The sequence below is a fragment of the Pollicipes pollicipes genome, unplaced genomic scaffold (genome assembly GCF_011947565.3).
Source record: "Pollicipes pollicipes isolate AB1234 unplaced genomic scaffold, Ppol_2.1 Scaffold_6138;HRSCAF=7277_pilon_pilon_pilon, whole genome shotgun sequence".
NCBI lineage: Eukaryota > Metazoa > Arthropoda > Thecostraca > Pollicipedomorpha > Pollicipedidae > Pollicipes > Pollicipes pollicipes.
In genome coordinates, this window is record NW_023596818.1 from 29667133 (window position 1) to 29682899 (window position 15767).

A 15767-nucleotide genomic window follows, 5' to 3' on the forward strand; every position below is an offset into this window, starting at 1 on the left:
CGTGCCCTGTAAATTGCATGTGTATCTCTAAGTTGTTTACACATCTCGTGTCAAATTGGACCCCCGCACCCGCACGCGCCGTATTCGCTCGGCCATCCGGGGCGCGTGAGAATCAGTTGGCGAGGTCCGGCACCGCCCCCCCGGGGGGGCGGCGCCGCCTCCGCCGGCGACGCCAGGCGGGCGCCAGTCCTGTGAACGTCCTTGATTATAGCCTTCTGACGCCGGTGCAGGCACACACGCCGTCGCCGCGGCAATCTCTGCGCCGACCGGCACCCTCACTGAGGCGCGCCACAATCTTTGCCCGCCTTCAGGGAGTGCGGCGTTAATTTCCGCGCCGCGGATGCAGCTGTGCCGGCTTGGGAATGGCTGATGACATGGCCAACCGAACGGCACATCACAACGAAGCAAACCCTCGTGCCGTATGACAGCGCACCTGCGCCGCCCCGAAAGCCTCCTCGCCAGGGCGGCGGCGTGTCGGTGCGCTCCACACTGGCCGCGGCCGGCGGCATCTGCAGCTGCCGCGACAGCGGCCAGCATTCCCACGGTGCTCATTTTGTTGTTGGGGACGGCTGCTCAAAACGGACGGCAGGCGGCTGTCCGCTTGCCGGCGGTTAATGAGCTCCGAACGACATGGTCATCGTTCCGGCATGTTTGTAGCATGTGATCACCCGTGTTAAGTTGGCGAACATTCCGAAAAAGCCGCTGGATGAAGTTTTGGAAATGTCAAGCCGTGCTCACGATGGCGGCTTGCGCTGCTTTTGTTCTTTTCGGCGCGTCACGGGTGTGACCATCCGCACCTGCTTACCGCCGGCGCTGGCACACTGCCGGCGCAGTGTGCTGGCAGTCTGGGTCGAGGTCTCAGACGATGGGCGTCCCCCCCCCCTGTTTTGTGCCACTTTGTTATACATGCAGTCGAGCCAGTTGCCAGACGTCAGTTCGATTTTCAGGTCGTGGTTGAGGCAGCTTACTGCCCCTCCCCCTCCCCCCACAACCGGTGTGACGGGGCGGGCCTGTTTGCGTGCGTACGTACGTGCATGCGTGCGTGTGTGTACCACCCCAGTGACACGTGACCTGGCGTTTCAGGCGGCGAGGGATCGAAGAGTCGGCCGCAGGCGCGTCCAGTCCAGGTCCCCGTCACCTACCTCAGCCGGCGCCCGTTTCCGCCGGGCGGCGCCCAGGCCACGTCAGGCGGTACCTCCGCGTGGCAGTGGTCCGACCCGGCGGCTGCAGCCGGCACAGCGCCGCAGCCACCACCCGGCGCAGCGCCGCAGCCACCACCCGGCGCAGCGTCGCAGCCACCGTCCGGCGCAGCGCCGCAGCCACCACCCGGCGCAGCGCCGCAGCAGCAGGTCTGCCCTCCGACAGCGCAGCCACACGACTCTCAGGCACGGCAGCTGTCCAGCCGCCCAGGCCAAGAGCTAGCCGGCGCCCTGGCACGGCAGCAAGCCAGCACAGCTTCACACAAGCAGGCCAGCACCGCTGCCCAGCAGCAGGCCAGAACCGCATCTCAGCAGCTGCCGGGAGTAGCGTCGCATGGCGGCAGCACGAGCGGCAAGTGGTCTCAGCCAACGTCTACCCTCGGTCCCGGCCCCGGTCCCTGGCCCGGCTCCCTGGCCAGCAGGAGCGCGAGGCCGCCGCGGACTTACACCCGCCGCCGGCCGCCGGCGCCGCCTGCCCCGTAGCGTTGCCCTCCGGCGGGTCGTCTGATGGCGCGGGCGAGCGGCGCTCTGAACTGTGGCCGGTGTGTGGCGACGACGTGGGCCGCGGCGGCCGGGCCGGCACGCACACGACCCTGGGGCGGGGCCACGGCGGCGGGAACATGGGCTGTGCCGCGGTGCCGTCCGCGCCTCCTTTCAGCCCGCGATGGCCGGTGCACGGACTGCACGGCCAGAGCTGTGGGCCCGCGCCGATCGTTCTGTTTTCCGGCCTGCGTGAATGTTTGGTTTTTGCCAGTCAGTTTTGATAATACATTAGCAAATTGGTGCTGCGGGTTTTGCGTGTTGGCTGTTGGAGATGACTTGCCAGCGGTCCTGTATAGCGGCTCGTGGTGCGGAAGCATTCGAAGTCTGAGAACGACTCCGCCTGAACACTTGCCGGCTGTTGTGTAAAACACCTGTTGTGAAGAAGATCATTTATTACGACGACCCAGATAAACAGATTATGAATAAGTATTCAGTAGCGTCTGTAAATGGCACTAACTGGGAATGTCTACCTGGCTACTTACGGGAATGCACAGTTGGCCACAGAAATGGGCCTCTATGCGCAGTGCGTTTTGCGTACAGTGAATTCCCTCCTTTCGTAGTATCCCTCAACACCGCGCTGCTCCGTTTGCATCGAGTCTGAGAAGTGAGCTCTGGGCGCTTGACTGCTGTGTAAGCAGCGGTACTCTGGCGCCGCCAGAGGGATGGCGGCTCTCGTGGTGAGCGCGCTAGTCACATCCTGTCCCTGCTACACACGGCGCGTCGCGCCGGGTACAGCGGTCGGGAAGTGATGTAGTGAGCTCACTAGTCACATCCTGTCCCTGCTACACACGGCGCGTCGCGCCGGGTACAGCGGTCGGGAAGTGATTAAGTGAGCTCACTAGTCACATGCTGTCCCTGCTACACACGGCGGCGTCACACACCGGGTACAGCGGTCGGGAAGTGATGTAGTGAGCTCACTAGTCACATGCTGTCCCTGCTACACACGGCGCGTCGCGCCGGGTACAGCGGTCGGGAAGTGATGTAGTGGAGCTCACTAGTCACATGCTGTCCCTGCTACACACGGGCGCGTCACACCGGGTACAGCGGTCGGGAAGTGACGTAGTGAGCTCACTAATCACGTGCTGTCCCTGCTACACACGGCGCGTCGCGCCGGGTACAGCGGTCGGGAAGTGATGTAGTGAGCTCACTAGTCACATGCTGTCCCTGCTACACACGGCGCGTCACACCGGGTACAGCGGTCGGGAAGTGACGTAGTGAGCTCACTAATCACGTGCTGTCCCTGCTACACACGGCGCGTCACACCGGGTACAGCGGTCGATAAGTGATGTAGTGGGCTCACTAATCACGTGCTGTCCCTGCTACACACGGCGCGTCACACCGGGTACAGCGGTCGATAAGTGATGTAGTGGGCTCACTGGTCACATGCTGTCCCTGCTCCGCACGGCGTGTCACATCGGGTACAGCGGCCAGGGAGTGACGTGTCCGTCTCAGAGTGAGCGCACCAGTCACAACGGCGTGTCACACCTGACACAGCGGCCCGGGAGTGACGTGATGAACGCACCAGCCACGTGCTGTCTCTGATCCACGCGGCGCATCACACCTGACACAGCGGGCGGCCAGCCGACGCTGTGACGCTCGGGCGGCAAGCGGTCTGGAGTGGCGAGTCTCCGTCCCAGTCCCCGGAGCCCGCCGGGCTGATATGGTGGCACACTTCCTCAGCGCCGCAGCAGACATCCACCCGGGGCAACGCGGGCGGCGGCATCATTCGGATCACACTTTGCTATTGATATGCAAAACGAGATGTCCCCGAACAGACGTATCTTGTAATCTGAGATTTCCCTGCCTAATCGCGCTTCAGAATGCGTTGGCTATCTGTTTGCACGGCAGTCGCTGCGGGAATCAATTAAAACGATGGTCTGCGCTGGCGTATGATAAACGAGTTATTCCCGGCCTCAGCGCCATCCTGACTCCCAATTTATCTCCCCGCGTTCATGGCCAAATGCAATGTTCAGCATGCGACGTCTCTTTGAATAACTAACACCAACTCCACCTCGATAATCAAGATCGAGAAAGATCACGTCAAACTGCGACCCACGCCGTCACGACCATTTTAAGCGCGGGCTCCGGTCCACCGGCGGCACCGGGCCGCACACGGCTGGGCCAGGAGTTCACCGCCGGGGGTGGCCGGCTCCCGAGGAGCACCGCCCGAGGCTGCGCGCGAAAACCATATCACAAGCGGTCATGGCCGCCGGCTCCGGTGGCACCGGGTGGCGGGAGCGGCGCGGAGTGCACGTTCGGGCCTACTGGGGGAGGGGAGGGATCAGAGGAGCTGCTGCCGCGCCGGCCGGAGCCGGGCCGGCCTTGCGCTCATCTCCCGCACGGTCGGAGGGTGGGGGAGACACATCACCGGCCCGCGGCTCCACGCGCCAGATCGGCTGATGGCGACCGACGCGAGGGGAGGGGAGCGCGCCTGACTCCACGGCGTGCTCCAGAGTTACCGGTCTCGTCCCGGGCCCGCCGGGCCGCACCAGCCACTATCGTCGGAGCGCACGCGTGCATAGCGGAGCAGTGCTGAGCGCTTTCATGGCGGGGCCCGACGCCAGACGCCGACACCGGCATGGCGGCCGGCGGGTCGCCGCCAGGCGTCACACTGGCAGCACGATCTCCGGCCGGTGTCGGCGGCGTCGATGCCGTTCCGCTCCAGCGCCTCACTTCCCGCTGAACAGCTGAGTCTGAAACAGGTACGCAAGAGGCTGAGCCCTACGCTGGCTACGCTCTGGAACAGGCGGCTACGCTGGTCAGCCCCAAGCTGGGGCACTCCGTGGGACGGTGGACACGACCGTCGGCCCCAGGCTCGCCACGGCGTCACTTGCAGTATGCGGTGTCTGCACGCCAAGTCAGGTCTTCCGTGACCCACTACAATGGTCGTTATGTCGTTAGAGAAGGGTTTAAGGGGCCTATCGTCTACACCAACACCGACACCAAGCACTCAGCATAATTACCCCCCGCTGTAAGTTCGCCCCTCCCGCATCCTCAGTCCCGCGCCGGAAAACCTTTCATGATGTACCAGCGATCGAAACTTTAAAGGCTGTCCACTTGTGTAACGGTATGAGTGCAAGTCTCTTCGACGCGCATTTTCCCTGAAGTCTCGGTTGCGGTCCATTGCCCTCTTTGCCACAAACAAGCAAAATAACTAAGCGTTATGAATGCTGACGGTGAAAAAACCAACACGGACCAGTGTTAACGCGTAAATTGACCGCCCAGCTGCGTAATGCTTTCATTCGGCGCGAACGACACGTGAATGGTTGAACGCTGATGGCCCGATTACCGCCGTGGACTCGCCGCTACGAGCTCTGTGCACCTATACTGTACCGCAGTGCTTCCGTGTAAGGCGGCACCACCCAATTCGCCCGAACCGCCGGCGAACACAAAGGAAGCACGGTGCCCAGAACATCGCGATGATCAAATCAAGCCACGGTTTCCCCTGGTTTTTGTGTCGTATTAGACATATAGTTTCTATATAAGTAAAACGAACGTGAGGTAGAGTAAAAGCGCATGCGCATGTCATAAAAATAGCTCGATACTCAGTCATTAAGAAGCTGAAAATATAAATATATTCACATTTTTCTTCATACTTCATTGAAATTACCGTAGCCTCTTCACGCCACCTATTCTTTTTATAAAAGCACACTCAAAACTTAATGCTTAACCGCACGGTTGTGATCCTTGCCTTTCTGCGCTCATGTCGGCTATGTGAATCGCCTTATGATAATAAGCGCTTGCCGACGGCAAAGCCAGACGAAGCATGCTCTGAAATGCCCTTAACGAGCGCTCGCGACCATTGTTGCGATCCAGTTTTAGCTAGCTGAAGCCTCTCAAAGTGGCCTCGGGCCCGCCAGAGACCGTACGCCGCCACTGGCTCCAGGCGGGAAACCTGGGCTCGCGTGCGTCCGTCGCCGTCGGCACCGGATGGCGGCTGCAGGCCTGGCCCGGCCAGAACCGCCCGAGTCATGGCTCATCAATCATTCCCAATTGCGAAAGAAGGTCCGCCGCCGTGTCGCTGCCCGCGTTGTCATGGCGACGGCGCCATTAGGCGGCACCCGGCGCCGGCGATTCACACCTGCTGCCGGTCGGCCAGCGGTCCGGAGCCGGCCTACCAGCGGTCCGGGGCCGGTCGGCCAGCCGTCCGGAGCCGGTCGGCCAGCCGTCCGGAGCCGGTCGCCAGTGTCCGGAGCCGGCCACCAGCCGTCCGGCGCCGGCTCACCAGCCGTCCGGGGCCGCCCAGCCGTCCGGAGCCGGCCTACCAGCCGTCCGGAGCCGGTCGGCCAGCGGTCCGGAGCCGGCCTACCGCCGTCCGGAGCTGGCCGGCCGTCCGGAGCCGGCCGGCCGGCCATCCAGTGCCGACCGCCACCCGGCAGTTACAGGCACCTCACGTCCGTCGTGACGTCAGATGACGGGCGGTGAAGTCAGCGCCGCCAGAACTCTTTGATGTCGCGAGCAAACGGCAAGTGCTCATCTTTTCTGCCTCCTTGGTCTCAATCTCTGTCGCTTTCAATCGGCCTTTCAGCGTGTAGCTCCCAGGCAGATGGCGTCGATAAAGCGGCTTTGAGATAGGAAACTTTCCACGATTGAAGCAACGATCAAATGAGTCCACAACGAAATTCGAACAAAGCCCTCTATCACCCTGAACTGCCATTCACTGCGGGACGTAGTTTCATAACGCGTGCCATCGTGGTCACATAATTCTTCGCTAGCTGTGTCGATGCCGGAATGGATTGAAATGATAAGATTTCACGAGGAAACAACCAAGTCTTGGCCCTTTATTGCCTTTTTGGACTCAGTCTCTGTCGCATGTCAGCTGGCCTTTCAGGGCATGGTTGGTCGGTGTCAAAGTTCAGCACACTTACGAAGTCCCCACTCAGGTATTTCAACAGGCAACTCGAATTCGGCACAACTTATTGGTCTGGCAAGAGCGTACTACCTCACTTTTTATCACAACATCGTGGCGTGAGAGACCTGTCAGGTAAGAGAACGGTCGGTTCAACATAGGCGGTCCAGGTAGCTCCGGCCCTTCCATGTCTAGCGTCCTTTCTCCGCGATAACTACACACATCACACGCGGATCGGACTTACCCGTGGCGCCAAGCAAACTGGGTTTATCGTACAGAGCTCCAACTTCGGCGTCCAACTTATTTTCGTTATATGTCTCTCGCCCAGATGACGCCGCAGAGCAAATGCAAGACCCCGCATCGCCGTCGTCACCGCCGCTACAGAGTTGATAACTCCGAGACGCAACACCACGACAGCAAGCGTTAAAGCCGAGGCCGCGGGGCGCTTCCGCAGAGTGTCCCGACCACACACAGCCACCGCAAAGGCGGCATGCAAGACTCCGTGTTGTCAGTACCTGGTGGTGGTACCGCGAGAGAGGCGTTGGCCGCCACCCCAGCAGCAGCCCACGGTGGAGGAAACCCTCAGTGCCACAACAAAGGAGGCCCTAAGTGCCGCGGCAGAGGAAGCCAACAGCACCAAGGCAAAGGAGGCCCTCAGCGCCACGCCAGAGGAGGCCCGACGTGCCGTGGCAGAGGAATCCGACAGCACCAAGGCAGAGGAGACCCTCAGGGCCGCAGCAGAGGGAGGCCTTCTGCGGCAAAGGGAGGCCTCAGTGCAACGGCATCGGGGCCTCAGTGCCGCGGCAGAAGAGGGCCTTCAGTGCTGCGTGCAGAGGAAGCCGACAGCACCAAGGCAGAGGATTCCCTCAGGGTGCCGGCGCAGAGGAGGCCGACAGAAACCAGGGCGTGGTCGATAACGTGCGGTGCGTACGGCGGCTCTCTCACCTCTGACGTCACGACCCCCCCCCCCCCCCTCCACAGAAAAGAGCGGCAGGCCGGCGCGCCTGTCATCTGCCCTGCCTCACAGCTGTGTTTACAGCAGGTGAATAAATGAGGCAGCGCGCCGCCCGCTGCGAGCGAGCCGGGCGCCGCGCGGACGGGTCGATCGACCATGTGCGGCCGTGGCAGGCGGCCGATTACGCTCGGCAGACGCGAGCCCGGCGCGGAGGAGACGATGCGGCGGCGCCCGCCTCGCCGCGCCTCCCCCCGCCAGGCACGGCGGGCGGCTGGAGAGCCGCTGCTGGGCGGCCGGCCGACCCAGCAGGGCCCGGTCGTGACGCAAGACAGCTGGCTCGTGACTGATGGCACGAGCGGCCCGGCTGTTTGCCAGGCGTCGTGTGAGCAGCAATTTAAAGGGGTGTGCGGGCCTCTGGTGTGGCAGCAGCGAACGCATTTGTTCAATGGCACCAGCTGTGTATACAACGTATGCAGCGTTTACTTATAAACTACTTTGTTGAATATCGGCGCATAGGAACATCGTCCAAATTTGGGTAACTCCGGAAAAACAAGTATTCCAATGACGTCGATCATCACTTTTCATCACTGTCCTTCCCCCACCTCTCAAAAAAAAAAACTACTAAAGGAGTGGAATGGCTGTTTCAGTGAACAGTGCTTGCTAGCAATAATTCCCATTTTGAGACATTCCTGTGTATATATAAAGAGCGATTCTCGCCAAGTGTTAAGTACTCTCGGACTTCGAACCAGCCCTTGTATGTGTTTCGCGTTATAACTCAGTGTCCATGGGAAACGCTCGGAGAATTGCATGTTTACGTTGTCAACCTAATTGCATAAGAATACCAAGAAATCGACAAAGCACGCATGAAACTTCGCACATCGCTGATATTCTGTCCGCAGTTTAGAGCACGCTGAGGCGAGCTCCTTTTAATATTCTCTTTCAATGGGTGTAGTCCATACGTCGTAATGGTGCGCTACATACGTATGCAAGATAAATGTCAGCAAAGCTTACCTACGCTGATGATGATCATGGGCTCGATCCCGCTTATTTCGTGCAATATGGCCCTTATAACCTGATCATAGCACTATACCTGACCAACAAAAGTCGGGCCGTTGGCAAATGTTACACAAGCTGATTACAGTGGCGGTTTCGTCTGCACAGTTCTGGTACGGTGACATTCGTTTCAGTCAGCGGTTAGTCCAGCAGTCAACCGAATGAGCTCTAAGTGGATAACTGCCATACATAAGGGTGCACATGCATCATGTATTGTCTGCACGTTAAGACCGAATAGGGCCGGAAGTGCGTCCCAAAGCCTACCATAAGGAAGTTGCGGGCTCACCCGGGTTAAGTGGAAATTGAATATAACTTGGTTACGGGCCCGCTTTCAAAGACGCAGGACGCGACCCTCGTCACCAGACGGCAGCGTCACTAGACGGCAGCGTGAGATTACGCAACAACGATATGGTAATGCCTTTTGTTAAGCGGCATGCAGCAAAATATAGCGCGCTTCTTCGTCGGGTATCATTCAGTTGACGTCTGGCCTAGTTGGTTCGAATTTCCAAAGAAAGAATTGCTCAAAGACTACTGGTATCTAGGAGATCTGCATGCGTGTTATGGAATTGGCTTAAACCTTTTGATTTGATTGGATTTCTGAGATCCGGTGCTCACGCTAAGGAAATGCTTGTTATGGTCAGCTCTGACCCCCACCATCCGATCGTGAGATCCCAGGTCAGTGGCAGAATTTTGTCGCAGAAGTTTAACCGTGCCGTAAAGCTCAGAACGGTACATCCTTCCCTCTGACGTCACCTGACCTTTAGCGCGGCCTCTGCCACCGATCGCATGTCATCCCTGTCAGAGGCAGGTAACGGGCGCTTAAAACGAATCGAACCCATCTCCGCCACGAGTGGGTGACTCCGGAGTCAGGAGCTTAACGGGAATCGAACCCACCCCGCCACGAGTGAGTGAATCCGTGGTCAGGGATTGTAACCAACTGAGATACCGGAACGGACGAAAGGCTTCCGCTCTCACACAAGGCGTTTTATCAAAACGCATTATAACGCTTCCACTACTTATCACGCGCATGCACTGATATATCGTACCATCGCCTCGATTCTCCCATAAAACGCATCGCAAAGTAACCTTTTCGACACACTTTGGCTTCAGGAACATTCTTTACCTGGATGTTAGGTTGGTTGCTAGGTTGTGATTACAGCAGGCATGCAGTAGTGATGTATCACGTGGTCCAGTGACGAACGCAATTCAAACTGTTCACCGATGCACGTCTCGCACTGCAATGGGGTGCACATGTACTTCCGCCGCCTGTCTTGTGTCAGTCACAGACGTACGTTCCACTGACGGTCATCCATACCCATTAGTGCGGAGCACGTTCTAACTACCGCACTTCAGATACACCAGGGGGCATAATTGTTGGCGTTACGGTCATCTTTTGTCTGCATCATGCCTATATGCATACCAATTTGAAGTGCCATCGGCGTAAAGTCCTCCCGCACGCCCGCAGAGTCTAGGATAAATATCTAGGGATATATTTTATAGTCTAGGATATATATCCCGAGAGCTCACATTTCAGAACGAAAATACCGTGGCCGCAAAGAGACAGAGAATTGTATTGTCGTACCACACGATGAGTACGTGACGTGAATAAGACTAAATAAGTAATATTATATATAAGATGAGTGTAATATATAAATTAAGTGATTATATATAAATGAATGAGTGATTATATGCAATATAAATAATAAAAGAGTGATTATATATAAATAAGATGAGTGCGTGAATAAGACTAAAATAAGTAAAATTTAGCTTGCTCATTTCTCTTGTTGGTGCTGGTATGCCAATCCCACGTGTTATCACTAGACGTAACTAGTCCTAAGGTTTCATCAGAATATGTTTTCGAAATATGGCCTAAAAAGACGTACACTTTCCATTAACTGTCAACATTTAATTACGTGTATTCTAATATGATAGCATAAATTTTGTAAGAGGGGGGCGGGGCAAGGAGCCTCGTGTACTACTAATGTGGTCGGGGACTCGGGGACGTCTATGTGTTTAGGGGATTCGGGGACTTTTCTGCTAGAGGACTCGGGGACTGCTGTGTGCTTGGGACTATGCCTTCGCTTTATATCGCAATTTTGCGTTGTCCATTAAAAACATGTGACAAGAGTATATGACGCATTAAGTTCGCGTATATCATTTTAACCTGACGTATCCCTATCGTCCGTACTCGAGTTGGGATCGCATGCCAGAATAGGCGATTTTGTGTGCACCGGATTTCTCGTTCATGCTACATCATAGCATGTTTGTTTTCAGCACGCGTCTCACGGTCCAGTCTCATCAGCTAATCAACGCCAAAATTCATGCCCAACTAAGCTTCCTTTTCCAACAGAGCCCCATAGTTACCCCCCATTTCCCCGCGGCGAAGAGCGTCCGCTACGACCTGGCGTTACTATCCGAAGCTGTTACAGCCTCTGCCGGGGCAACGGCATGCTTTTAGACCGGGTCGGTGCCTGACCTGGAGAGAGTCCCCCCCCCCCGACCTAAGCCTGAGGCTCTGCACGCGCGTAGTAGCGGGAGCGGAAGTCTCCGAACCTTGGTTTATGAAGAGGCTTTGGTCACTGCAGAACTTCTGTCATTGTTGAGGTTAGGTTGGTAAGCGTCAGGTCAGACTTGTTAGGAGGTCGTATGAGTTTCGGTGGCATCTCAGTGCGAACCAGCGCCCAGAGTAAGACGGGTTTTAAGAAGATTGTGGCCCGAACCTCAATACAAACGCTTTCACTTTAATAAGAAGGATGTTTACCAGAAGCGCCGCACGAGGATCTCGATCCGACAACATGACTGAGTGATTATAGCAAACTTCCTTCGCATTTGTTATAATTTGCTTGAATTTGTTAGAAGTTATAACACAATATCAGGAGACGTGCATAGTACCCGATGAGCAGAAAGTATACACGGCAAAATGCCGGCAAGCAAGATTGTTCGGATGACTTCTCTTTTTTCATTTCATCTCAGGAAAAATGAGGGAGTTGCTCGCCTCCAGTAATAAAGAAGCTATTAAAGACGGGCTAGTTTTTGATAGTGCTCAGGAGGAACAATTTTAAGGATCAGTTCGCCGTCATGGATCGGAGATTTGCCGTGCATCACGAACGAGACTTCAGGAGACTTATCTATCTCCCCCAGGGATCAGAGGTCAAAAGACGGTCTCGACATTGCCGATCAGAAGTCAAAGCATTCCCAATGCCGAGGACCTGAAAACATCCCCAGCAACGGCATTCGGGGCCTTCAGGAGCCTAGCCCAACACTACGCGCTGGTGACCGGGGACACGGGCCATCGGTGTCAGGGGGGAGGCCTCCTCGGCGGCGGGCCACCCCGAGGGTCCGGGCCACCAGCCGCCGTCCTAGTGCTCGCGAACCGGACGGGCCGCAGGCGCCCGGGCCGTGCCAGGCTCCGAGGAGCCCCTGGCGACCATCCGCGACAGCGGTAGGAGGCCTGCAGGTCACGGCTGCAGCGCCGGGCCGGGCCAGGATCCGAGGAGCCTCTGGCGACCAGCCGCGACAAGCGGCAGTAGGCCTGCAGGTCACGGCTGCAGGGCCGGGGCCGGGCCAGGATCCCGAGGAGCCTCTGGCGACCAGCCATGGCGACAGCGGCAGTAGGCCCGTCAGGTCACGGCCTGCCCCCCCCCGCCCCCCCCCATGGAACGCAGCCGCACAGAGGCAGAGCCGAGAAACCCTGCCGCGGGACTGGTTCCCTTCCTCGCCTTTCTGTACTTCTCCCCTGCGCGATCGGACTGTTTCGTGAGACGTCACAGCGAGGGAGCTGAGGACAAAGGGGTATTGAGCTTCGGTCGTCATCGGCGCATTCTACTGAACCGTTCTCCCAGGAGTTCTGGCGTGGGTATTCACCGGACACTTTTGGTCATTAGAAACCGCGGTGATTAAGTTGCACGATTACTGTCGGAAGTAAAATTGACAAGTCGCTATGAATATTGCATGTTCGTATTAGTAGGTAGTTTAGTTGTTGCAGTAAAGTAGAAAAGCAAACGTGTATTATAGGGCATGTGTGCAGTCTGAAGATACGAAATCATCGATATGAAAGTGGCAATTTTCTTAAAATGAAACTGTCATAAATAAACTGTCTACTGTTTAGCGGAGAACATAATTGCAAACAAAAGCTCTCCCGATTCACGGAACTAGTTTAAGTTATCCGATAAATGGAGAAAATGACCCATAATGCTTTAGCTCGTCCACATTAACCCAGAAACTTGAGGGGATGTAGCGGAACGCGCCACTGGGTCGTCAAGTCAAAGTACCTCGAAACATTGCAGCGAAAAGAGCTTGACGTGTTTACCAGCTGAAACGTACCCAATAGCTCAAAATCCGGCGCAAGGACCGAAAAATAATCTATGCAGTTGACGCGCCCAGAAACCCAAATACGACCGAACGAAATCTGACATGACATGATAAATGTCAACCACGATCTCATGCCCGATTTATATACATTTAAATAGCCTGCGCCCAAACGGATAGGTACCACCGAATATTGAAGAAGTAGTTTCTACAAGATAGAAAGAAACATGTGGAAATAGCTTAAAATGCCTGGAAAAAGCTTTCGCAGACTTGGCCAGGCACCTGGAACAGGGACCTGGCTTGCAAACCATCAGCTGTCATTGCTGAGTGTAGCAGCCCGCCAGGGTACTCAGCACTCTGCCCTAATGCAGGAAAACGACTTGGACCAAGCGACACCAATGGCTTAAAGATTCATCTGCGAAGCATGCCCGGTGCGAGGGAACGAGAAGTAAGCGAGCCGTCGGCAGCTGCTTTTAATCTTGTTGAGGTCAACATCGCTCGGCGCAAGCACACCCAACGTGACGCACCTCGTATCTTCCAGTTTAGTAAAAGTGAACCAAGCTATCAATATTGATAGCCAGACCAGTCAGTATGAAGTCATGTATACATGATACCGTTTTGGGTATAGCGCACAGGTGGACAAGTCTCGCGCCTTCTGTGAGGGTCTGCTGCCATCTACTTGCTATACATCACGTGCTGCGCAAAGTCAAGCAAACAACCACGATCGTAAGTCTAGCCCAGCAAAACAATCACGATCGTAAATGTAGCGACGCCGAGCAACTAATCCCGCTCAAAACACGACCCAGCGCCTAAAAAAAGCCTGGCTTTTATCCTGCGCGGTCGCCTTGAACCAGCCAGTCTGTTTTCTGTTCGTTCCAGTCTGTTTTCAGTGTCTAGGAACCGATAATATCCACGCGAGAGAACAGTTGGAGCCACTCCCAGGCGGCTTACTTTCCCGACAGCCGAGCCCCAGGCCGTAGCCGACGAACGCGGTGAGGCCAGACGGCCGCTCTCCTCCTCAGAAACTCGGTGAAGAAAGATCGCCTCAGTGGAAACGGTGTGAACGAGCGGACCGTTTGCAAGCGAAACGGAGGAGAATGAGAGCGAGAGAAAGAGAGAGAGAGAGAGAGAGAGAGAGAGAGAGAGAGAGAGAGAGAGAGAGAGAGAGAGAGAGAGAGAGAGAGAGGAGAGAGAGGAGGAGAGAGAGAGAGGAGAGAGAGAGAGAGAGAGATAGAGAGAGAGAGAGAGAGAGAGAGAGAGAGAGAGAGAGAGAGAGAGAGAAGAGAGAGAGAGAGGAGAGAGAGAAGAGAGAGAGAGAGAGAGGGAGAGAGAGCAAAAAAATTGTGCGTCGCTGAAGTCTGAGCTACCGTAAATTCTGAGAACATGTGCCTATTTGTGCGTTGCATCCGCTTCAGAGAGCATCAAAGAGGATCGGGCCCCGCTAATTCACGCCTGCGCCCATGCCGAGAATGGAGAACGGACTGATTTAGCTCGTGCTCCCATTGCCCTCGGTGGTTGGCTGGCCCGTTGGGGAGTTACGACCGTGAGTCAGTAATGTATCCTTGTCCACGCCATTTCAGAGACATTAAATCTACATAAAGAGTTTCAAAGTAGGCACCAGCACTAGTGTTGAAATCTGACGATTTCCTCTAAAATAATAATGCTTCCTATGCTACGCAGCGTATGCGAGAGCTTCAGGAGGACGTTAAAGCGATTTTTTAGAAGTTTAATAAGCCTTGAACTTGGAAATGGTCAATGCACAAAGACTCACAACCACCTAGTCTATTCTTCGCCCCTCCACGGCAAGCCACAATGATGCCGATGTCCTGGACAGGACACACAGTGGCCAGCTGCTAGAAGACGGTGAAAGACTTATCATACTGGTACTGAGCTGTACCGAGCAGCGCCCACTCGTCACACTGGTACTGGGCTGTACCAGTGGGAATAGAATCATCACACAGGTATTGAGCTGTCCCAGGCAGCGGCCATTCATCACACTGGTATTGGGCTGTACCACACCGGTGCTTATCTGCTCAAGGAGGGGAGGGGTGACTCATCACACTGGTGCTGGCCTGCTTCAGGAGGGAAGGGGGACTCACCACGCCGGTGCTGATCTGTTTCAGGAGGGGAGGAGAACTCACCGCACCGGTGCTGATCTGCCGCAGGGGGAGGGGGAACTCACCACGCCGGTGCTGATCTGCCACAGGGGGAGGGGGAACTCACCACATCGGTGCTGATCTGCTTCAGGAGGGGAGGGGACTCACCACGCCGGTGCTCATCTGCCGCAGGAGGGGAGGGGGAACTCACCACATCGGTGCTGATCTGCTTCAGGAGGGGAGGGGACTCACCACGCCGGTGCTGAACTGCTTCAGGAGGGGAGGGGGACTCACCACACCGGTGCTGAGCTGCTGCAGAAGACCGGCGCCGGCGCTGCTGGGTGCCACGCAGGAGCTGCGCTCTGCTTGAGCGAGCCGGACAGGCCACCGACGCCGAGAGCCGACCCGACGGCCGACTTCCTCCGCCCCATGGAGCCGCCGGAGGCGTCAGCAGACTGGTGTTGGGCACCGAGCCACTCTGCGGACGGGGCCTCGGGTCACCCACGGTCACCACGGGTCACCACAGGTGGAATTTGGTCACCTCAGGTCACCACGGGTCACCTCGGCGTCCAGCGCGATCACCGTAACAGGTCGCGACGGTCGGCCCGTTGGCTGTGGGTTCTCTAGTTTTCCTTTGTTGGTGGAGAACGTTTGCTCTAGATCCTTGATAGAGATGTTAGCTTAACAACGAAATGACGGAAAGAAAACGGATCAAAACATTGACCAAAGCCGCGGGTAAAGTGTATTCTCATGTTTATTTTAAA